General features: G+C 38.3%; 1 pseudogene; it reads left to right on the top strand.

The window, feature by feature from the left end:
• The first annotated feature begins 11,964 nt into the window (after window positions 1-11,964).
• On the top strand, window positions 11,965-18,797 carry LOC103716364 (annotated as a pseudogene).
• The last annotated feature ends 5,239 nt before the right edge of the window (window positions 18,798-24,036 follow it).

Below are 24,036 nucleotides of genomic sequence, written 5' to 3'. Positions count from 1 at the left end.
CTCGATCTCCATCGACTAATCGAGCTCGGCTCGACTTTCGGCTTGATCGCCAACAGACAAGGCCAAAGAAGGCCGCTGAGTCAACCTGGAGCACTTAACTCCAACTGCATGAGAGGTACACCCTACTTGGCACGTACATTGAGGATGATAGTGTTATTTTGATGATTAACAAGTAATTATCTAGAGTATGTTATAAGTTAAATCGATACTTCATTTATAAGTTTATTACTCTCAGTATATTTTGTATTAATTGATATAGATACATTTCATTGTTCATTTGAATGAATCTAACCTTGAGATGCAGCAAAGTGTGGATTGAGTCGACCCAAAGGATGATTGGGTCGACCCCGGCACATCAAGAAAACATTTGGCACACTTCTGAAAAAATGGCAAAGATGAACAGTGAGTTGGGTCGACCCAAGGAAAGCATGAGTCGACCCAAGGATCAAGATCCTCAAAACAAGACAGAAAAATGGTTCTCTGGATTTACTGAGAGGGTCGACCCAAACAGTAATTGAGTCGACCCAAGCTTGAGTCGACCCAAACCCTGAGAGGGTCGACCCAAAGGCAAGACAGAAAAGAAGACAGAAAAGGTTCTCTGGAAACCCTGTTAGGGTCGACCCAAGAAGAAGTTGAGTCGACCCAAGTGAACTTTGAGTCGACCCAAAGAAAGGTTGGGTCGACCCAAGTGAAGGAAGGCTGAATTATAAAGTTTCTGTGTTTCTGAGAGGGTCGACCCAAGGAATGTTTGAGTCGACCCAAGTGAAAGTTGGGTCGACCCAAGGACAGGTTGAGCCGACCCAAGCACGGGCAGAAGCATAACGGCTAGTTGTGCAGAAGTGCTTTTTGGACTCCCAACGGCTATAAACGGCTAGTTCTTCAATCCAACGGTCAGGAAGGACTATTTGGAGGTTGGAGAAGTATTTAAGAGGGAGTATTCATCAGAGGAAGCAAGCTTGGGAAAATACATCAAGTGCATTCAAGAGAAAACCCTAGCAAGGCAAGCTTCATCCAAGTGCTTCATTCAAGAGTCAAAAGAAAGTGGTTGAGCAGATTCCAAGAGTCATTAAGAGCTCCATCCACCCTTGAAGAGTGAAGCATCCTTGACAAAGAAGAGAGAAGACACATCAAGCGATAACTATTCTCTAAACTCTTCTTTGTAGATTATATTGTTATATTTGCTCATCTAGGAGCTTAAATCTTCTTACTTCTTTTATTAATCACCTTGTTGTAAGGTTTGTTGGTAAGCCCGTAAAACCAACATTGTAGGTTGTTGGTAAGCCCGTAAAACCAACATAGGTTGTTGGTAAGCCCGTAAAACCAACGTAGGTTGTTGGTAACCCGCAAAACCAACATAGGTTGTTGGTAATCCCGTAAAACCAACGTAGGTTGTTGGTCAACCCGTAAGTTGTTGGTGAACCGTAAAACCAATTGTATAGGTTTGTTGGTGAGCCCGTAAAACCAACATAGGTTTTTGGTGAATCCGGAAAACCAAAGTGTAAAGGTTTTTGGATTGTGAGCCCGGAAAACAATCCAACTGTAATCCGCGGGATTATAGTGAATTCCCAAGGGTCGCTTGGGGAGTGGACGTAGGTGCTAAGGAGAGCACCGAACCACTATACTTCTTGTTGTTTGTATTGTGATTTGTTTAATTCCACTAACTCATCATTTAACATAAGTAAGAGTTAAAATTAAGAGAAACCAATTCACCCCCCCCCTCTTGGCTTGTCACCTTGGGCAACAAGTGGTATCAGAGCAAGGTGCTCCAATAGTAATTATTGATCTCACAATCAAGAGTTAAAGATCATGACAACCCAAGTAGGATGTTCTATGAGTGAGGGACAATTAATTGATAGACCTCCACTATTTAATGGTATAAACTGCACACATTGGAAAGCACGCATGCGCATTTTCATTCAAGCACATGACTACGATTTATGGAGTATCATAGTCAATGGGCTACATACAAATGCTAATCATGATAAGAAAATGGCTCAGCAAAATGCAAAAGCCATGAATATTCTATATTGTGCATTGGATGATAGTGAACTTAATAACATATCTTTTTGCATGACTGCTAAGAAATATGGAGTATGCTTGAAGTTAAATATGAATGCACTAACATTTCTAGTGAATTTGACTAGCTCAGAAGAAGAAGAGCAGCAAACTGAAATTGAAAATCTATGCTTTGTGGCACATGAAGATGAGGTATGTACTCGAATACAAAGTGATTTCTCATTCAAAAATCAAGTACATACTGAAGCTCAATCTGATTTTACATTTGATGAACTTCATGATGCATTTTCTGATTTATACTTAGAATACAAGAAGCTTAGTTTAAAGAATAAAAAGCTACATCTGAAAATGTCAGAAGAAAGAAATTCTTCTGCTGAAATGAAAGAAAATTAAATTCTGAGAATGAACGCTTAAGATTAAATTCGAAGAATTGATTCAGAAAAATCAGAATTTAATTAAAGAAAATCAAAACTTAAGTGAAGAAGTTAACCAATTGAAATCTTTTATTAACAAATTCACTGTAAGTTCAGAAAGATTAAAAACGATGTTTGAAAGCAACATGCTGTTTTTGATAAATCAAGACTTGGCTGGATTCCTTTGCTTAAACCCCTAAAGAAAAAGGTTATCAATTCGCCAAGCAAACCATCAAATAAGATAACTTATTTCAAACATAAAAAGATTGGGCATAAAAACTTTACCTATGGTTCTAATACGAATAAATCAAATGGTAAAGTTATTACGATTAAACAGATTTGGATTCCAAAAGGAACCATATGCACTAACCCTCAAGGACCCAAGCAAGCTTGGGTACCCAAAATGAAAATATGAGGGTGTAGATGTAGGTGTGCCAAGCTACCCATGGAATAAATGAAATTTTCATACAAATGGGTGCGTTGACACATAATTAAAGATAAGTCTCAATTTATTCATTAAATCTAGTATAAGGTTTAACATTCTACTTCATGTATTGAAATTATCTTTTTATGAAATTACGTACTCTCTGCATCAAAGTTTTTAAATGCCTCATATGTTAAATCTTATCTCAACGATTTTAGCATGAAACTTTCTAGTGCTTGCATCATGATAAGAAAACAATGAATGGATATATATATATATACCTTCTTCTTCAAGTTTACAAAATCTAAATTCTCTCTCTAGTATAAACACTTGATGCTGATTTCATACCTTCATGTTAAAACTTTATTGAGCATAATACTTATGAAATCTTATTTCATTATTTGTGAAGGTATGAGTATAATTTATCATTATATCACTCATTCCTTATGTGATTATTTGAAATATATTATGATTTACTCTATAAGTCGCATGTATGCATCATATGTTTCAATCATAAATGATTAATGTGTCGTGATCATAATGGAAATTCTACTAAAAAGTTTTATAACAATGGATTGTTTTTTTTTATAAGTAATTCTCAAGACTATTCTAAAAATCTAAGATTAATAAATCTGATCTTTAAAGTGTTTCATTTAGTATAATCATTGTATCCTTGATTGAATGATTAATATCCTTACATAAAATTATCTCAAATTCTACTGATTAATGTTAACACGTCATGTTTAATCTGAGCATAAAAATATTCTAAAAGTATGAATATTAATTCCTTTGAACCATCTCCCATAAGTCAAATGTAAAATCTTAATTAATCTAAAAGAAAATTGCCTATCTCTCTGAAACAAGATTATTTGTATTGAAAGCTGAATCATAACCAGAATTTTGATAGAAACAACTATTTAAGATAATTTGATTAAAACTTAACTGGTATATCTTATTGATAATTATCTTAAGCAAATAGAATCTAAGCTAAATTGCTTCTGAAAATAAGAAATTGGTTTGACTTTGATAAATCTTCCTATTGCCTCACATGGGTGTCCTTGAACCATATTATTTAATAAAATTATCTCTTTAGTTCAAGTGACTTGTGCTTGCTTATATTTAGGCAATCTCTTGAGTAGAGTGACTCAAATTCAATCATTGTCATATCTTATGTCAAGTCATATAGTTATGAAATATGTTGTATGAATATTCTTGTATCTTGGACAACCTAATGACTTGCCTTCAAGAAAGGAAAAAGATTCTACTAATGATGCAGGATCTATAAGCAAGAAATGAGAGATTTCAACTTGAAGGACACCTCCACGTAAGGTACAATAAACATTCATATGCAAACAAAAGAGAGAACTTTCTTCAGCCAAAAGTTTATACATGAGAAGTCTATTAAGTATTTGACTTAAAGAATGCAGAATGAATCGGTAATTTCATATATCTCTCTTATAAATCAGTTGAGCAAAGTCATATTGTGGCATGATTAAAGTCCTTAATTACTAATTTCTTGATATCATGTCTACATATATTTTGACTAACTTATGCTTTTGAAATTTGTTTCATGGTTTGCCTAAATTGAAATATACTCTTGCGTGTATAATGCATAACCATGAAATACACAAGTGTATGCCTCAAATCTCTAATTCAGAATAACTTGTGATAAGCTATGAATTATTGGGCATAATGAAATACTGTTTACATGATATATATTTATATGCAGCATATTAGATTATTTTTTTTAATTATTCTGCTCTTTCATGTAATTACTTGAAAATAACAAAAAGAGAGAGATATAAAGAAAAAGAAAATGAACATTGTTCGGGAAGAAGTAAAAGCTAAGTAAATACTTTAATCTTAAGAAAAAGCAGAGCAAGCATAATATATTCAGCATATTTGTGAGACTTGTGTGAGCATTCTTTTGGAAGGGATAAAATTCGTAATTTATTATATTTAAATAGGGAGAGTTTGGAGTGAATATCTTGTTGTTAAAGAAAACGGTTTAACCTTTCTATTTTGCTCATCATAGGGATGGTGCCAATGGGGAGGCTAGTGGTAGTACCCGGCACTATTTGACCCAACTATTCGGTGTAGGGTATATTAGGGACGGCACAAGAGGGAGGCTAGTGGTAGTACCTCGTGCCCCTTCCAACTCCACCGGATAGGGAGCAAATAGAGTATAGAGCATAGAAAAGTAAAACCAAAAGAAATGAAGATTAGAATATTCACTGAGTGGTCAAAGGAAGAAATTCAAAAATGAGGAAATGAATGACAAGATAAATGAAAGTATATAAAAAGCTTGTGAAAAGCCAAATGAAGTTTCGATCACTTGAAAACACACCTTAAGGATAAAAGCTTAAACTTAATTTAAAAATGCTTCTATCGTTGCATTTTTGTAACTTTCATTATATACTTCAATGATTGCATCATTTTGGGGAATAACTCAATATGATTTCTAGATGAAAACTACGGTTTAAGAAAAATAGAATTACTTTGGATACCTTGGTTGTTTGCTCCGATACGCATCTGAAACATATCATTTTTTATCCTATAAGTGTACTGAAATTGGTCTAAATGATGTGTTTTTCAATGATCTTGATTGCAAATAAATGGTTCTAAACATATGATATTATTTTGATATTAAAAAGATTTATGGTGCTTCATATATACATTGCTGAAAAAAAAAACTATGACTAAGAAATTAATATTTTGAATATACACTCCTACATAATTAAATGCTTCTATCATTAAAAAGAAAAGCTATTTTTAAGAAGAGAGTTAATGATCCTAAAGCTTAGAATATTTCAACTCACTTCAATAATTCTTATAGGAAAGAAAATGTAATTACTTTTGAAAGAAATTTGAGCTTCAAAAGAATTATTTTCTGATTAATATTTCCATACATATTAAAAAAAATAAGAGGAAATATAATTTATTCTTGAAAGATTAAAAAGAGTGATTGCTATAAATTTTGAAAAATTCTAGATCACTCTACATTCTTGATATTATAGAAGAGCAAAAAAAAAAAGGTTTGAAAGAAAATGCATCTTTTGAGGGGGAGCTTTAAATACTCAATCTCTTTATTGAAAATTATCTTCAAACTCTAAACTCTCAAATGGAATGATTAATTAAGGGGGAGAAAGAAAATTTCAGAGTGAGAGATCATATAGAACTTAATCGTATAAATTCGCATCTAAAGATGAGACAAAGAATACTAAATGTAAAGTGGTAGTAAACTTTGTGCTTCATTGAATATCTTTTGAAAGTTGGATTTCCATCTGTATTCATCGGTAAATCATTTATTTCTGAAAATTTAATTGAAAAGGATTCCATCTGTCTTAGTTTTGAAAATTTATCTTGGAATCTACTTATGAGTTCTTATTGGCTTGCACTTTGGTGTTTCAATCCTGAGCCAATTCATTTTAATTGATTTTGATGCTATGATCTTTAAAGGAGTAAAAGAAAGTTTTTAAGAGAGCTCTAAAAGAACTTTCAAAGCCTTGAATTTTGTATCCTACACTGCATAAATTCATGTTTTGGTATATATGCCCCAATACTTTTATATCATGAAAGAACTTTGAAGTCATTAAGAATTAAGGATTCAACATAATCTTATGTTTTTCGAGTATATAAGTTTTGATCTTTATTTGCTCTTATACTATACTCTGAAAATTAATTAGATTGCTCTCATCTTGCTATATACTTAATATATATATATATAAAGGTGTTGAATTTTCATTCGTGCCTTCTTTGAATATTATTCTTGATACTCCTTGAAATAACTTGAAAAAGATTCCATCTACACTTGATTTGAAAAATATCTTTGGAATCTACATTTAGAGATCTCTTTTGGCTCACATCTTAAATGTCTCATTTCTAAAACCAAACACATAGAAATAAGATATCATTTTATTAGGGATCATGTGCAAAATGGAAACATATGTATTGAGCATATATGTACGGAAAAACAATTAGCTGACATATTCACAAAACCCTTGAGTGAAGATAGAGTCTGCACGCTAAGGAGGAAATTAGGCATATGTGATCCTTTTTATTGAAGAGATATAAAAGGGAGCAAGCAGTCTCATGATACATTCCTCCATTTCTAAAAATCCATGAAACATGAGTCAAACTTGTCATCTATAGATTTCTTACTCATGTATCATTGTCCCAGAAAGAATTTGTACGGATTGGAAGCAAGAAAAATTTTTAGAAGCGAAAAGGAAGAGAAAGAAAAAAATTTCTGAACTTGGGTCGACCCAACCCAGAATAGGGTCGACCCAACGTTGAGTCGACCCAAGAAAATTCTTGAGTCGACCCAACGTCGGGACCCCACTGTTAAAAGGGGGACCCGTGAGCTATCTAGGGCACTGTTTACCCTTTGTCCTCTCAAATCTTCTCCAATCATCTCCAAACAGTAGATTACTTCAATATCTTGGAGAAATGGGACCCAAGAGAGCCGTAGCCAAGCGATCCGGGAGAGTCTCACGATCTTGTTTAGAGCCTAGGATATGTATCTAGTTCTCATATGTATTTTGTGTTGATCATGTATTTTGAACCTTGATTGAGGAACATTGTATTTGCTTTTGTTTTTGGCATGATTGTACTAAAATGTTCCTATTTTGATCAATGAAGTTTGAATGGTTGTTATTGTGTCTTTTCCCATGTACCTATTTGATGATAACAAAAAGGGGGAGAAGTAAAGAAAGAGTAATAGGGGAGAAGTAAAGATAGAGTAAATAGAGTAACAAAAAGGGGGAGAAGTAAAGAAAGAGTAATAGGGGAGAAGTAAAGATAGAGTAATAAGAGGAGAAGTAAAGAAAGAAAGAGAAATAATTTGTAAAACAAATTGAAAATCATATAGGAAAGCATATACATCCAAGGGGGAGCAATTTGCAACAATGAAAATGATCAAGTCAAAAATTTATATCAAATTTCAGAATTTGGCACATATAATTTCAGAATTTGGCACGCACCTTTCACACCTCGATACATAACCTGAAACTCATGTTTTATCTCAAATTTTTGGAGTTTCATCTTTAATGAATTATAAATGAAAGGGGGAGTAATTCAAAAAGTCAAATTGGCAACATTTGAATGATATAGGGGGAGACTTCACTCTTATATATGAAAAGCTGAAATTCAGCAAGTTAAGCCCTTTCAAAAACTGATTTTAAAATAAGTATCAAAAGGTTCATACTCTTTATTTTGTAATCATCAAAAAGGGGGAGATTGAGGATGATAGTGTTATTTTGATGATTAACAAGCAATTATCTAGAGTATGTTATAAGTTAAATCATACTTCATTTATAAGTTTATTACTCTCAGTATATTTTGTATTAATTGATATAGATACATTTCATTGTTCATTTGAATGAATCTAACCTTGAGATGCAGCAAAGTGTGGATTGAGTCGACCCAAAGGATGATTGGGTCGACCCCGGCACATCAAGAAAATTTGGCACACTTCTGCAAAAATGGCAAAGATGAACAGTGAGTTGGGTCGACCCAAGGAAAGCATGAGTCGACCCAAGGATCAAGATCCTCAAAACAAGACAGAAAAATGGTTCTCTGGATTTACTGAGAGGGTCGACCCAAACAGTAGTTGAGTCGACCCAAGCTTGAGTCGACCCAAACCCTGAGAGGGTCGACCCAAAGGCAAGACAGAAAGAAGACAGAAAAGGTTCTCTGGAAACCCTGTTAGGGTCGACCCAAGAAGAAGTTGAGTCGACCCAAGTGAACTTTGAGTCGACCCAAAGAAAGGTTGGGTCGACCCAAGTGAAGGAAGGCTGAATTTAAGTTTCTGTGTTTCTGAGAGGGTCGACCCAAGGAATGTTTGAGTCGACCCAAGTGAAAGTTGGGTCGACCCAAGGACAGGTTGAGCCGACCCAAGCACGGGCAAAGCATAACGGCTAGTTGTGCAGAAGTGCTTTTTGGACTCCCAACGGCTATAAACGGCTAGTTTCTTCAATCCAACGGTCAGGAAGGACTATTTGGAGGTTGGAGAAGTATTTAAGAGGGAGTATTCATCAGAGGAAGCAAGCTTTGGAAAAATACATCAAGTGCATTCAAGAGAAACCTAGCAAGGCAAGCTTCATCCAAGTGCTTCATTCAAGAGTCAAAAGAAAGTGGTTGAGCAGATTCAAAGAGTCATTAAGAGCTCCATCCACCCTTGAAGAGTGAAGCATCCTTGACAAAGAAGAGAGAAGTCACATCAAGCGATAACTATTCTCTAAACTCTTCTTTGTAGATTATATTGTTATATTTGCTCATCTAGGAGTTTAAATCTTCTTCTTTTTTATTAATACTTGTAAAGGTTGTTGGTAGCCCGCAAAACCAACATAGGTTGATTGGTGAACCCGGAAAACCAATTGTAAAGGTTGTTGGTAGCCCGTAAAACCAACATAGGTTGTTGGTAACCCGTAAAACCAACATAGGTTGTTGGTGAACCCGTAAAACCAACGTAGGTTGTTGGTCAACCCGTAAAACCAACGTAGGTTGTTGGTGAACTCGTAAAACCAATTGTATAGGTTTGTTGGTGAGCCCGTAAAACCAACATAGGTTTTTGGTGAACCCGAAAAACCAAAGTGTAAAGGTTTTTGGATTGTGAGCCCGGAAAACAATCCAACTGTAATCCGCGGGATTATAGTGAATTCCCAAGGGGTCGCTTGGGGAGTGGACGTAGGTGCTAAGGAGAGCACCGAACCACTATACTTCTTGTTGTTTGTATTGTGATTTGTTTAATTCCACTAACTCATCATTTAACATAAGTAAGAGAGTTAAAATTAAGAGAAACCAATTCACCCCCCCCTCTTGGCTTGTCACCTTGGGCAACATACATCTCTATACATATTTGGCTATATTACAGGATGATCGACGACTGGACTACTTCCTTCGTCCGAGCCAAAAAGCAGCTCGAACTCGGAAGTCGGGGGTAGTGTTGGTGGTAAAATGGACCACCCCACAAATGCAATTATAGCACCCAAATTCGTCAGCAAGATCGAGCTCATCCAGGCCGAGCTTATGCAAGCTCATCTAAGTGCTCGGGCTCTTCCGCTCTCGAGCTCATAGGCCGAGCCGAGCACAGCAGGCCGAGACCAGAAGGCCGAGACCAGAGAGTCGAGCACAGAAGGCCGAGACCAGAAGGCCGAGACCAGAAGGCCGAGCACAGCAGGCCGAGACCAGAAAGCGCCGACCAGAGAGGCGCTCGACTAAAAAGCGCCGACCAGAGAGGCAACCCCGCCACAAGACACTCCGCTAAGCAACCAGCTCGGCTCGGCACCCGTGCCGGACCCGTGCCTTAGCCAAATATCCAATCTCCGCCTAACCCTCTAAAGGATCTGACAACTAAATACATGACTCCACTTCAATCTGCCACCATCCCCAAGTCATCAAGGCACAAGATCTCCGCAGGCATTCGTCACACCCTATCATTAATGCATGAGACCCCCTCAGGCCTCCGATGCACTCAGTCATTAAATGAACACGGCTCAAGGTGATCTCCGGATCACTGAACTATCAAAGCACATGGCTCTCCCTGACCACCGGTTCACTCAGCAATCAATGCACTTGCCATCTACGAACCCCAGGCCCACCACAGCCGGCGGTTCAACCACCCCAACGGGTCCGATCAATCGTGACAGCTCCCTGACAGTGACGGTAACCCATTAATTCGCCCAGTCACATCACAGGTAACCCTGCCACTCTCCCTATAAAAGGGGAGCTTCTCCCTCTAAAAAAGGAAGGAGGCTTCTTCCTCCCAAGGGGATTTTTCGGACTTCACATAGAGTCCCTCTCTCTTCTCCAAAATTAAGCCCCCTCTGACTTAGGCATCGGAGGGCCGGCGCCGGAAAGCCCGGCCACCGGCTTCTTGCAGGTTCCCCCGGAAGGAGCCGCACGCCGACGATCCACCGCCCACAGGCCTCCCCGGAGGACACCGCCAGACGACGAACCGCCGTCCGCCGATTCTCCCACCGTCCCGGCACCGGAGCTCCTCCTCCTCGGTTCGCGGCCGCCCTGGGGTCTAATTTCCAGCAACAGGTTCCATTGACATACCCAATCAAATCACGGACGACAAGGAGCACGTTAAATTGAGCACATCATGATGGATAGTTCATGGCTATGAGTTTTAACGACAGTTGGGATGCAACATTTGTAGAGATAAGAATATTGTTCGGGTTTGAAGAGGGAGGGCTGAACACAATCATAGGATTGGTGACACTTGAAGAGTTTTGTTGAGCTATAGAGAGAAAAAAAGAACTTGGATTGTTGGCTTATTTATGCAAAGGGCTCTGATACTGCATGGAAATTAAAGCGAAAGGAGTTATTGAGTAAAATGTTTGCAGAAAAAGGCTGCACATAATTCATCCATTCATCCATTCCTTGAAACTTTATAGTGCATAGGATTACAAATAAAGAATAGTTCACAAATAAAGTATGCTTTCCTAGATTAAGTAATATTTTTAAATAATTGCACAATATACAAGAATCTTGATTCTCTATGATTCTTGGAAAGTATTACTCTTGCTGATAAGGAATATTTTTAAATTATTACATAATATATAAATACAAAATCTCTTGGTCATCTTGATTCTCTTTGATTTTTGGGCCGTCTGATTCTTGCCGATAAGAAATATTTTTGAATTGATATTCAAGATTCTTTAGTCATCTTGATTCTTGGACTGCAATTGTAAGAAATAATTCTTGCTAATACTTCCCCATCCTTTTCCTTTCCTTTTAATTTTTGCCATTTGCTTGACTAAAAAATATTTTAAACATCCATCATAAACAACAAGTGATGCAAAATAAAACATAAAACATGGGCTTCCTAGTGAAGCCATCTCAAGTGTTAGGATGGTATAGTCTAGACTCAGTTCGAGGTAGTTCTCAAGATTGAGATCCATGTAATAATAAGTATATTCTAATTTAATAAATATAATAAAATGTTTTTATATTACTATTAGGCAGATGTCTAATATTTAATAGTAAAAAATATAGAACCCTTCCATAGTTTTTGTTTTGTATTTTTATATATATATAAAAAAACCTTATGGCATATTTAGCTGGGGATGGTTCGACTCTAGAATAAGAACCCAACGATTTGGTTAGGCAAAGTTTTATTTCCATTCAAATTTTTTGTGGGAATAGAAATATTCTAAATTTTATTCTGATTCTGATTTCGATTATGAACCACTAGGATTTCTATTCTAATCCATTTCAATTTCGATTTCAATTCTCATTCTGGTCGCTTGCCAATGACATTTTACATGCAAACGAGTACGCAAGAATGGATCTAAATGGCTAAATCATATTATTCCAGATTCCCATTTTAGCAAACCAAATATCACCTCGCTATAAAGCAGATGTTCTCGTGGGAATGGTTTTAAGTAAACCCGGTGCGGTCCAAAGCCAGCGGTCAAGAAATTCCTCTCTGCCGAGGGTGCGCTAAAATCTAGCACATTTTTACAGCGCCGAGCTCGGAGGCCCCGGGAGCCACACGCACTCGCAATATTTTGTGGCGCCGTGCTTCTTTCTCGATCCCAATGGTGAGCTCTGCTCCTGATGAATCTCAAACACATTTTCCATCATATTCTCGTTCATTTCTTGCTGTTATTTCATGTTAGGGTTTTTTTTTTTTTTTGAATTGATTTTGTGTTTTAATGGGGAATGGATGATTTGTGGGACAGTGTTTTTTTTTTTTCTTCTCAAGACATGTTTTCTTAAACCTAATTTTTTGTGGCAATGGCTGGACTGCAAACTTGGATCGGAAAACCTTGAGGATCTTAAGCTAAGATTAATGCCCCAAAGAAGAAGCAAAAGTAGTCAAATTTTTTAAGAATGTATATATGTCTACTTCTTACCCTTGTGCTGCATCTTAGATATGATAGTATCTAGCTTATATCTCACTTCCATGGTATATTTGCTGAGTACTCCAGACATCCTAAGTTGCTATCAAGTTCTTCGCTATGTCCCACTTCTATGGTGTATCTAGCAACATATTCTTGTTTTATCTCTTAAACTGCAGTTATTTCTTGGAGACAAAAGGCTAAACAAAGCAGTTGGTTTTTCTGTCACTATGATTTCCAGCAATATCCATATCAAATTATTCATTCACTTTTAAACTATCAACATCAGGACCAAATTCTCTTTGCTTCATGCCGAAATTGTCATCCGATGGCCCCTTTAGAAGATCAAAGCCGGCTTTGAGCTCAACAGCATAACTTAAGTTGAACATTCGCACATTGTAACTTTTAATTCCAATGGCTTGAGCATGAGGGATGATATTTATGTATTATGTTTCTTTATTATTTGGTAGACACATGGATCTAGTTAATTTTGTTCTTCAGCAATGTTAGCTGAACTTGCTTGGTATTTTTTTTATTTAATATATGTTAAGTATCATCTTCTTTTATTTTATTTTTACCTTGACATAAAAGTATAGTTTTTTCTTTAATTTTCTTTCCTAACAGAAGAATTGAAGCTTCAACGATGTAGTTATGCTCTTCATTTCAATTCGAGTTCGACCAACACTTTGTGTCACATTTTGTCAGCCTCTTGTTATTTCTAGCGAAAAGTGTATTATCAATATGTTAGGAGAGAATGGTAAAGTTGTTCTCACTTTCCCAATTATTCAAATATGTGCCGGACTATGGAACCTAGAAGAAACTCCTGAATGAGTAAGAGTTCAGAAGAACTAACAAATCAGAACATCATACTGTGTGTGGATCTCTCAGTTTGCTCTTGCGGGATTCTGCCTCCTTGAATATATTTCTCTTGATTTCACTTGCACATTAATTTTCTTTCCTTCAGGCTGTGGCTAAAGAATGAGGCTATCATCTTGGAACAGGCCTTGACTTCCTGCCACAGTGACAACTGCATTAGAAAACTGAACATGGATATACATTTTGTACTTGAACTCAAGAGCAATTTAAATTTCTCAACTTCTTATTTCTGTTAAAGAACCATCACTTTTACATTTTTCTGGAACTTTTCAAATATGTGGTACTCAAAAGATACTCTTTCACAAGCCAAACAGAAGTTTTTGAACTCTCTTGTTTGGTACCTTATGTAAATACATGGTATTGAAAACTGTTTCCATTCATGTGGTCAACACAAGTTGTCGACAAAATTGGCATGCTTTAAATTATCTAGCAATGCAACAAAAGATACAACCTCAAAGGGTGCATTCTCAGAATGTTTTGATTGCTTGGAGAGGTCTTGTGAAAATCTTAGCTTCATGTAAATCTGATTAACAGTAAGATGGAACACTTTTTATGTTCAATCATGGTTAATGTGCCAAAGAGTTATTTTATGATGCATAACTTCACCTAAAGGATTAATAGTTGCAAGTCTTGTTACAATAAACAGTATTAATATTGTCACTTGGTTAAAATGGGATCCTCTCTGGCTTTAGTAGGTCTCTTTCTATAAGACCATGCAAAGCCATTGATATTTTCATTGCTACAATACATTTCAATGAATTACTTGTTATGGACATTGTTTATACGATATTCTTGCTGGAAGGTAGCATCTCCCATTATCGGAGCAGTTATTTTCATTCTTATGTGGAATTCTTCAATGACTTATAACCGAGGAAGAAAGAAAAATATGTTCGCTGTTAGAGGTTATTACTTATTCATTGAGCCAATAACTGAAACAAAATTTGCTATTTAGCGCTCAGGTTTGAGACATAATGAGCAAATGTGCAAATGGCGATGGCATGTCGTCTGATTTTGATGTCCTGAATCATAAATCTGGACTCCTGATCGATTTATGGTCCTAAGCCTACAGCTCAATCTCAAACCAAGTCAGGCATGTGTTATGGGATTTATGATTAATTACTAAAGGCCTGATTAAAAATAGTTTAGTTATTTCTGTGCTGGTTGATAAATGTAGACCCAACTCAGTAAAACCACTACAGCTGATTATGTATTATTCAGAAACAAACTTAATTCTGATCAATGCACCGTCAAAGTTGTAGCCCTGGACGTGCATTGATCTGCTGCCTCTATGTTTTACTATTGGGAGAGGGTGAATGTAAAGGGAAATGGGAATAGTTATTTCTTTTAATTGATGTTGGGTGGGAAAAGGGAGGACATGGAGGTTTGTTACAACTTCTAGTTTAATATTTTTATTAGCTTTAAGGTACCTGAATAGTTTTAGAGGCATGCTACATATAAAACTAAAAGCACAAGCTCATGTTTGACATATACAAGTGTAAGGAGAGATTTATTGTGCATAAGGTACACAAAAAAATGTGTACATTCATATGGAAGCATGCATTATGTATCCAGGAATTAGGAATCTAAACCTGACTACTAGGTCGTCTCAATAAAATAAGTGTTTATTGATATTAGAGATATTTATTCATTAAACTTTTGAAAATTTTTATTTCTTAAAGAGCTATTAGATATTAAAGAATATAAATGTATGAATAACCTATTAGTTAATTTAGGGTCTAACTTATATGGAATAATCATTTAAGCTTTATCTTTTTGTTAATATGCAAGGCATTTGGGGACTGTAGCTCACTCTGACTCGTTGGCATGTATGCTGTGCCTCAGAAATCATGCACTTTACAATATCCAACCTTCTATCCTCTTTTCATTTGAACAACTAGAAGTTAAAATTTGGTAAACTTAGGGGATTGGTCCCCTGTTGTAGGTGCTTGAAATGTGTAAATCATATGGTAGGTTACTTATTAGTGAAATGTTCTTTAAATTTCATTGCATCACCTTCTCTTTCCCAGACTTGCCTTCATGCAAACTTGGCACCGGTTAGAGTTGATGTCAAGTTGAGAGCCAGTTATAAGATGCCTCGAACTTTGATGAATCATGCCTTTCTTCACCAAGTAGCTATTTAGATGGATTAAGGCATGTTCAGATTTGGGAGAAGGCTTGTTGGAGTCCTTTCTTTATTTATTTGTAGGGTGAGTGGTTAAGTTTAGGGTTACATGGAAAGCTGCTATTTTCAATGAAAAATAGCTGGTTACAGTTACATGTTTTGACAGAAAATGTATACAATTCATTGATGCAACCATGCATATTGTAACATTCCTCATCTCTGCAGTCTTAGAAACCCCTCTATTTAGGTGGTTCCTCTGTCATACCACTTTCACACTTCAATTTTTAAAGTATATTGAAGGAAAATTGAGAATGCTGCTGTTTCTTATAGGAGCTCTTAGTGACAATTTTATAAATTGCATGAATACCCTGAGGGATAAGTCTCTACATTGCAACTGCAAACTCTTGAGGAAAGATCTTATGGTAGGATACAGACTTGTAACCAGTCAACAGATGCAATTTCCTTGCTGAGAAAGACAATCGATGAAGAATTGCATTGCTTGGATGTTGGAAAAGCATTAATGTTTGTTGTTATGTGCTCTATTCAAAAAAAATATTTAGCAACTCTTCACTGTTCGTATAGATAATTTAAAATTTCTTTGTGACATTTCACCAAATTACCTTAACCTAGCAGTGTGTCTTTTTTTGTTTTGGTTGTTTGGTACCAAGTAGCAAAGTATCTTCTTTTTTTTTTTGCAAATGCATATTCTCCTTGAAATGCAATTAGAACTTGACAGACCATATCCTATCTGGTTCGTACCATGCTAAAGCTGATATGCATTTCTTAAGAGGCCTAAATCATACCATTTCAGAAAATACATACAATACGCTGCCTCACATATATCATGGATTCTACATACAGCAAAAATGTAGGAAATCTGATGGATAGGCATGGAATCAACTTGTTTGAATCATTGACTGAAGACTGCAATTTACATCATATGTCAGAATGTAAGTTTACGGAAATAGATTGTCCAGTAAATCATAACCATGTTGGAAAAATTTGGCAATGACAACGAATATTTGGTTTTTGATTCATCTTGTAATCTTTTACCATCTTTTTGTATCGACATGTGTTTCTTGATTCAAACATTTTGATAAACAATAAGCATTTATTGCAACTAGTGCAAATACTTTGGCAGAAAGCCCCCAGTACAACCCCCCCCTCCACAATCCCCCCCAAAAAAGGAAAAAGAACACAATGCTAGCATTTTTTCTTTCTTTTATAACAATGCTAGTATTCTTGATACACCCGGCAAGTAGGATCGAGGGAGATTTAGTTCAAAGAGGAAATAGGCAATTTTTATAATATATGGAGATTGTGTGCATGAAGGGTTTTTTCTGTTTTTTTTTTTTTGGGGGGGGGGGGGTGGGTTGGGGAAGGGAGAGAGAGAGAACAGATTTTAAGATCGGTATCTCTGATATTCTACTAGCACAAATATTAAAAAGCTTGAACGTCTGATTTAAATAACAGAAACTTCTGCACATGCTCATGTTACACATATCTATAAATTCATCCCCTTCAAAAAGTTATACTTGAACATAAACATGGACATGGACTTCATATTTACAAATGTACTTTCTAATACTTATTATTAGAGAAACAAAAAGTGATATTAGCGAGTATTTGTTTGAGATTATATGCTGCTACTAATTGTTTTTGCTACAACATTTTCTGAATTTGAATCATTTTAAATTGACCCTTCAACTATTCTTTTCAGACAGACCATTCAGTATGCAGTTCCAATACTCACCGCCGACACTGCAAAACTCCTGTGGCGGCACGCAGTCTCTCCTCCCAAGAATCAACTAATCGTGCCAGTAAACATCCCTATCTTCACTTGATATCTTGTACCAATTTCTGATTTGTTAGTTGTATCTCCAGTGAAACCAACGAAATGATTTTTCGTAAGAAGGAGACCGTTAACTAGAATATAAATATATTTAAGAATTTGAGATGAGCTTATACAATCTTTCTGCTTATTTAATTGGCTGTAGCAGTTTAACTAATCCATTTTTTTAAAGAGTTTTCTTTCCCACATTTATTATATGAAGAATGACAATGCAGATCTATGCCCGCTATCCAAAAGCAGCAAGAATGGAGATAATAAAGTTGGACATTTTGCCCCCTTCTCAAGTCCATCAGATCCTGCTACAATTGATGAAAAGGATGGAACTGTCCCACTTTCAGGAAAGCCCTATTTTGCATGCGTTATGACAAAGTCTCAAGTGCAGGCCCCCTTTCAAATGGTAATTACTTTTGATATTTTACAACCATCATATCAAAATTATTTTAAACCTTTGCCTTTCCAACATTTCTTGTAATATCTTGCTGCAAGTTTTCCAAAACATGATTGAACTTGATATATTTGACACTTGTTTGATATCAGCAATTGGAACCCATACAACGAGTCCCTCCCACCCTCCCCTTTTATGACTTGAAAAATGGCTATGACAAATGACTTTGAACCAGCTATTAATATCGTCAGGTGCTCTTGTGATTTTTTGATTATAAAAATATATCTATAGAACAAATTGAGACAACTTTTATTTCTATATTAATTGATGGGTTTCATATCAAATCAAACCACAAACCAGAAGGACACTGGATCTGACTTGACAGAACCCATATCTTGGAATGGTTCCCAGTTATGTGGCATTCTTTCTAATGGGCTGTTTCTTTAAGGGCCAATTAGACTCAGTACATCTCATCTTATTTCTTGGTTTTCTTGCATAGACGATTCCAAAGAATTTCTGGACGCTACTTCCATCTGCCTGCATTCCTGCAGTCCTCTGTTACCGAAACAAGACCTGGGAGATGAGATACTACGGTGATCGAACTTGAAAAGATTTGATAGTGGATGGAAACATTTTGCAGTCGACAACAATCTAAAGGTTGGAGATGCTTGCGTTCTTGAACTAATGGACGATAAGAACTTGAAGTTTCAAGTTCGAATTCTCCGAGGAGACATCCCAAGAGAAATTGCTGAAAGTGGCTGCAGTTCTGACACTCCTATCATGATTGAATAGGATCGTTAGCTTGAAAATATGCAAGTCTTGGATATCAGGTGCTACAGTCGTGTGCTTGTAAATAAAACGCATGTTTTTGGATCTCCTTACTTATAAAAAGATCTATATATTATGTGCTTCGTTTTATTGCTCATCTTGATCGAAATGTGCGGTAACAATTTGGCCACCTTTCTTTCTATGTGATACCTATACTAGTAAGGGCTCGAGGCATAAATGGATTTCCCATATGGATGAATCATTTTGAGCTCAGCCAATGGAGTTGGTGAACTGTAATACACGCAAGATGCAGCCATAGGTGGATCCTGACTCCTTGTTCTTTTTTTGCCTCTATTATATATAGAGAAGAAACTTTGAAAATTCAGACTTCTGATGATTCAAGACATCGATATCATTGATGGATGGCAGAAGAGGCAGTTTCAGTAATGATTTCAGAGGAGAATTCCATGGCGGATGAAGGGGAGACCTCTGAGACAAAAGGTGGGAGGTTTTCCTGGGTTGATAGAAAAGTCTTCAGAGACAGTAGGACAGAATATTTAGCTGCTGTGAGAGACCTAGACGTGGTTCGAAGTCCAGCGAAAGGAGGCCCAAGGTAGAGTTGGTGCAGTCTTCTGTCTCAGTAGCTGCTGGGATCTTGGGAGAGTCCCCTGTGTCATCCATCCTCATCCCCTGGCACCTTTGGCCTTTCCTTCAGCAGCTCTTTGCCAACCGGCGTCCATCTGCTGGTAGGACACTTCTGCAACAATTACTCTTCAACAGAGCTTCTAGATGATTGCCCCCATCATTGTGTCCATCTACATTTGATTTGGTTGCTAGCAATTTGCAAGAATGTTGAACCAGTGAGAAGGCTCACAGCAGTTTTGGTCTTGTTGATAGTATTGCCTCCTCCATTGTAGGATTAGATCAAGAATCCTATAACATTGTGATCTTCTGTGAGAATATCTATCCTCTCCTTGAAGGGCGATCCAAAGAAAGCTTGCGGGCGACGCATGTCCGGTTTGCCTACACCACATGCCGGTTTGCAGTGGAACACGCCTACTCCCTGACAGCATAGATAGCCTGTGGCATGTGACCGTTGGATCGGAATAGTAATAATATCACGCTGGATTGAATAATAATAATAATAATAATAATAAAATGGGTATTCTAAAATAAGGAGGCCGTTGAGATTAGAGCCTATCGAATTTAAGCCCACCCCTGGATGCATCCAAAATGCCTAAGAGGCTAAGAATATATAATAATAATAATAATAATAATAATAATAAATAATAATAATAAGTGCCGCAAAATGAAAAAGTTATTGATATTAGGGCATACCTGATATTGACTGGCTAACTGGCTGAAGGAAGGTCACAAAAAGGACTGATTAGCTGAAGGAAGGTCAAATAAAGGAAGGAAAAAAATGTACTTAAAGAATGGGAGGGGATAAGTAGAATTTCCTCGCCTCATAAGCCGATATTGCCATTTATTTAAAACATATAGCAATTTTTGTTTGGATGGTTGGGATAAATGGGTTAGAGCCTCTTTGGTAGGCTCCTATCCTTTTTGCTGTGCGGTCTTAATCACCGGATATTCAAAGGAGACAGAAGTCAAAAACAAGATGCTAGGTCCATATGGATAACAAATTAATATACTGTTATATGCAGAAGTACGCTGTATGTGGCAACCCCTTAGGAACCCACGTTGGGAATTGTCGCCGTGCCTTTTTTGGTGGCTCGGATTAGATATACCCCACTTCCTATTTTGTACAGGAGGGTTGCTGCTAGACAAGGCGGCCCAAGCCTTAGGCAACCTAGACGGTCGCCCAAGGCCCCGGCTCGAGAGAAGGCCCATGCGCAATGGCATCCTAGGCTCCTAGCCTCCAACTCCCGCTCCTAGCTACAGTATCCATAGAGCAGAGGTAAGGCCGTAGGAGCCAACGGCTACCTCGACAAGACATGGGTGCTCCACTCCTCAATCCTGATCCATATTCCCATCGCCCATCGCCCATCATTCCTCTCTGGCTCTCTTTAAAATCCTCATCGTGCTCCACTCCTCCTCCACTCCTCAATCTCTTCTATTCTGTTCCGTGACTGCGGCTGGTCATCTCCTCCGCGGCTTCGCGGCCCGTGCCTCCGCCAGTCTGCCTCCCCGCCTCCCGGGCCCCGGCATCCCGCGACGGTCCCTGCCTCCCCGGCATCCAGGCGGTCCCGCCGCCCCGCGACCTCCTCGCCTCCTCCCCCCTCGGCTCCCATGAGGCCGTGACCCCGTCGGCCCATCCGGCTCAATCCAATGAGCCGGCGAGGTCGTCTCCTCCGCCTGAGCCTCCCGGCCCCGCCTCCCCGGCATCCCGGCGATCCTGCGAGGCTACGACCTCCTCGCCTCCCTCCCGGGCCCCAGCCCCCGGCCCCGGCTCCGCCTCCCGTGGGCCGTGACCAGTGAAGCAGCCGCAGTGACCACCATGGCTCCCTCCTTGCCAGTCGCCTCCCTCCCCGGCCCGGCTCCCGTGACCCTGTCAGGCCGTCACTCCGTGACCTCCTCCGCTCCTCGCCCCCGGCCCTGGCTCTCGTGAGGCCGTGACCTCCTCGCCTCCCTCCCCGGCCCTGGCTCTCGTACTCCCGTGACCCCGGCGGGCCCAGCCGTCCCCTCACCGCCTCACGTCTGTCTCACTGTCTGTGAGACTGAGTCTGTCAGTCTGTGATACAGTGACAGTGAGTTAGTGGCACGACATACGGTGTGATTCTTCTAATTTTTCTTTGTTGTTTGATTATATTTTCAACATCCAGCGTTTAATTCCCATTAATTTGGTACAATTTCTATAATTTTGTTACAATTTTTCTCTTCTATTTTTTTCTTTATAATTTTGTATCTCAAAAGCTAGACGGATTATTTTTAAATAAATTTTTAAACTATTTTATACTTATTAAAAATTTATTATTATTATTATTATTTTTAAAAAAAGATTTCATTTAGTGAGTTCGTCCTAGGCCTCCAAATGCATTGGGCCGCGCCTCCTACTAGATAACAGCCTTCCACATCCCATGGGCTGCGGGAAGCTCTGCACAAGAAAAGAAAAAGAGTGCAAAAGAAAGCAGTTATGGAGGGGCACTAGGTATGGGAATTTGCTCTCCCCTCAAGTCCCTAGGCAAACCACATCAGCAGGTGGCTTCCACGTAGGAAAAAAATTTCGAGGGTATGAAGAAGAAATTTTGTTAAAAAATAACTTTCTTTTATTTTCTAATACATTATCAGAAAGAACTGACTTTGTTTAGGAAAAAAATATAACTAACACGATCCATAAGCAGAGATTTGCATTATTTTTTTTTGAAGTACTCTATTGCGGAATTAAAATCAAAATCGAAGGTGGATCATGCTTAGCATTTTTTTTTTTGAAAGCTCTTTTTATAGGAAGAAAATGCTTCGGTTAGAAACAGCTTATCCCCCAAAAAAATTGCTATTCTGGATTTGCCGAGAGATTCAAAAAAAGGGAAAGAAAAGTCCCACAAGTCTGCCCCCTCTCTCCCCTCCCCATCTATTAGCAAGATTGTTTTAAAAAATGGCAAAAAACGGGGATCCAATTGTGGCAGTTGGTTCTGGATGCGGAGATGTAGCAGCCGGCTCTTTACCATTTTTCGCATTTTTTCGGAACATCCGATGGGTTGCTGCTGGTTGTGCAGCTGTCCACATCCCGAAAGCAACAGGTGATGCCCATGGGCCATATTTGGCCCTCACAACAGAGCTCTACAAGCAGTCTGTTCCAACAGAACCTCACAACATGCCTGCTATTAGGACTCTTGTCTAATCATCAGGGATTGCACTCCCAAACCACCATCACACAGGAGTTTGCAGATAGCTTCCTTGGCAAACAAATGCACCATTGCTTGCTCCACCCCGGTCCCCCACAAGAAGTTTCAGAATAGTTTCAAGCTTTCCTTTCCATGAGGGCAGCATGAGACATAAGAAAGTTAGGATAGAACTAAGTACAGACTTTACCAGTGTCACCCTGCCAAGCTAGTAAGCACCCAAAAGCCTGGTTCATGGTAGCATCGTGGAGGGATCTGGACAAAACATTATCACAGATGATAAACAGATATGGGGGATAGGATGTAGCCTTGACGCAAGCCCACTACCGAGGCAAAGAAATCCGTTGGTGTGCCTCAACTAGGGTGGCAAAGGAAGGGCCCTCACACAGCCTAAGATCCAACTAATCCATATCCTATGAAATTCAGTGCTCTCCAAGGCATGCACCAGAAAGTCCCAACTCATATGGTCGTAGCTCTTTTCATATCAAGCTTGACCGCCATAAAGCTCCGGTGGCTTCCGACCTTCTGAAGGTTATGCATAAACTCCTAGGCCATAAGGATGTTGTCAGTGATGCTTCGATTCCCCCAACACCCTCTTCTCTAGGCTGATTAGTTGAGATAGAATAGGCTTCATTCTGATCACCATCATCTTTGCAAGGACCTTGGACAGAGTAGTACATAGGCTAATCGGACAGTATTGACTAGGCTCATGCATCCTGGCTCTTCGAGACATGGGTGATGAAGGTCTTCCTCCAAGCATCAGGCATCACTCTAGAGGCAAAGAGCTGTTGAATAGCACAACCACCTCATGGTGGATGAATGTCTAGTACCTCAAAAAGAAGAATCTAGACCACAAGGCCTCCTGAATCTCCTTCGCCGATACCTACCCAGTTAGGATGGCATTCTCTGGGTCGATAACCCTCTCATCGGCTGGGGGGAAAGATAACTACATGTTGCCCCCCAAATGGGTCATCTTGTCACGCCCCGGATTCGGATCCGTGACACGGCCGTTGCTATTGCCGACTACTGCCCACAATAGCACGCAGCCTCGTACATGGTCAACAGATAGTCAAAAGCAGTCAAACTTACATATATCAAAATGTAGGTATTACAACATACTGGTTCATATAAGGTACAGAGCTTCTACACAGTTTATGTACACAAATATGTTCATATCACCCAAAATAAGGAAGCCCTGTTACAAAAAAAAATGCTCCTAGCAGCGGTCATTGGTGGGGATCTAAAAAAAATAAATAAATGCACGGGTAGAGCTACACAACTCAGTAAGTGGTCCTGCATAATCTTATCGGATCAACCACCATACTGATCATATTTAATCAAGGTTCGAGAAGATGACATGTATACTACTCAATAAATCATTATAATAAAATATTCATGCTGAGTAAATGATGACCCAAAGATTGATTCATAGATTGATTTTGATGATCACAAAACCTTGAAGTATAGATACTAATGTTTATGTTGCAAGGAGAAAGATATTTATTTTGCAAGGAACATAGCAAGTT

Source organism: Phoenix dactylifera, unplaced genomic scaffold (assembly GCF_009389715.1).
Source record: "Phoenix dactylifera cultivar Barhee BC4 unplaced genomic scaffold, palm_55x_up_171113_PBpolish2nd_filt_p 002809F, whole genome shotgun sequence".
Classification (NCBI taxonomy): Eukaryota; Viridiplantae; Streptophyta; class Magnoliopsida; order Arecales; family Arecaceae; genus Phoenix; species Phoenix dactylifera.
Note: the sequence above shows the minus strand (reverse complement) of the source record. Positions and strands in the feature narration are given on the sequence as shown.